The 1,354-nt window shown below is 50.7% G+C and overlaps 1 non-coding gene across 1 annotated transcript; it reads right to left on the reverse strand.

Annotated features, from left to right (window-relative positions):
* Nucleotides 1–544: 544 nt before the first annotated feature.
* On the reverse strand, nt 545–626 carry TRNAS-GCU. Its single transcript has one exon. It is a non-coding gene; the product is annotated as a tRNA-Ser (tRNA).
* Nucleotides 627–1,354: the final 728 nt, after the last annotated feature.

The following is a 1,354-nucleotide window of genomic DNA, read 5'->3' on the forward strand; positions in this document are numbered from 1 at the left end:
GGGTAGAGACATCATGAGTTGGCCTCTCTCCCCCACAACTCAACAGCTGGAAACACACCTGGATGACAAAACTGATTCAGAAATCAGAAGAGAATAATAATAGTACATTCAAACCAAAGTCCCCAAACAGACTAGTAGTGGTTTCTCAGCAGAAAATTTTCAGTTTGGGGAATTTTGTTTTCTCAGTCAGACCTTGCCAAGAGAAGATGGTTGAGTTGCCTCCTTCAGACCAGCTTGGCCTAGACACTAGCTCTGGTTCACTGTTGTGACCTTGCTCAGAATGGAGGTATTTTAATTATCTGGGGAGGTCTCAGGGTGTTAGGGGGAAATTATGAGGCTGTTCCCTTTTGAGATAAAAACTAAATAATGCAGGACTAGAGAATTTTTTTTTAGAAATCTGGGATTTAGACATTTTATTTGAAGCAGGGGGTGCAGCTGAGATTCTGAGAAGGCTTTTGTTTGCAAGAAGCAACATTGTTTGATCTGTCATTGTACCAAGGGGGGAGATGGTTGTCTATAAAGGAGAGTGAAGACTAAATACATCCGATGAGAATGGGATTTGAACCCATGCGTGCAGAGCACAATGGATTAGCAGTCCACCACCTTAACCACTCGGCCACCTCATCTGAGCTGCTAAAACAGGGACAGGAGGAGAAATCTAAGGCTGGCAGAGATAGGGACACTAAGAAGTTTTTAAATACTAAGCATAAGCAGGGTCTGAATGAGCTCCCCCCTCACATCTAGTGAGGAGCTGGGGGAAGACTTCAGGAACAGGCTGTGTTTACATAGACACCCCTACTCTGCCTAGCTATGCAGCATGATGGGGCCGCTTCCCCAAAATGACCAGTTTGGGATGGTGGTGGGTTGCAAATCACTTTAGGATTGAGTGGAATGAATGTTATTCTCCTTCCTGTACGAGTGAAGGGCAGCAGAACGTACCTAGGCCGTCCTGACGGAGGGGTGGGTGGGGGAGGAATCGCTTTCATTGGACTGCAGAGAAGTGATTGAGGACGTCACCCTAACCCAGTGGTCCCCAAACATTTCACACTGCGCCCTCATATCTATGGCTGTGGCCCCTCGGAAGCCGCGGTCGAGAACCGGGGCTGGGAGTGCGCCGTTGTTTGCTGGGGAGAGGGGAGCGGACAGGGGTAAGGGGGTCGAGGCCGGGCTGGGAGCCAGGGGCCCAGGCTGAGGGTGGGGTTGGGGAAGAGCTAGGACAGAGTGGGGCTGAGTGTTGCTCCCTCTCTGCCCTCCATGGGGTCTGGCTCGGGCCCTGAGGTGCCCCCATCAATCTTCCTCTGTGTCCCCCTAGGAGTCACACCCCACATTTTGGGGACCACTGACCCCTACTCGC

The sequence above is a fragment of the Mauremys mutica genome, chromosome 4, assembly GCF_020497125.1.
Source record: "Mauremys mutica isolate MM-2020 ecotype Southern chromosome 4, ASM2049712v1, whole genome shotgun sequence".
Classification (NCBI taxonomy): domain Eukaryota; kingdom Metazoa; phylum Chordata; order Testudines; family Geoemydidae; genus Mauremys; species Mauremys mutica.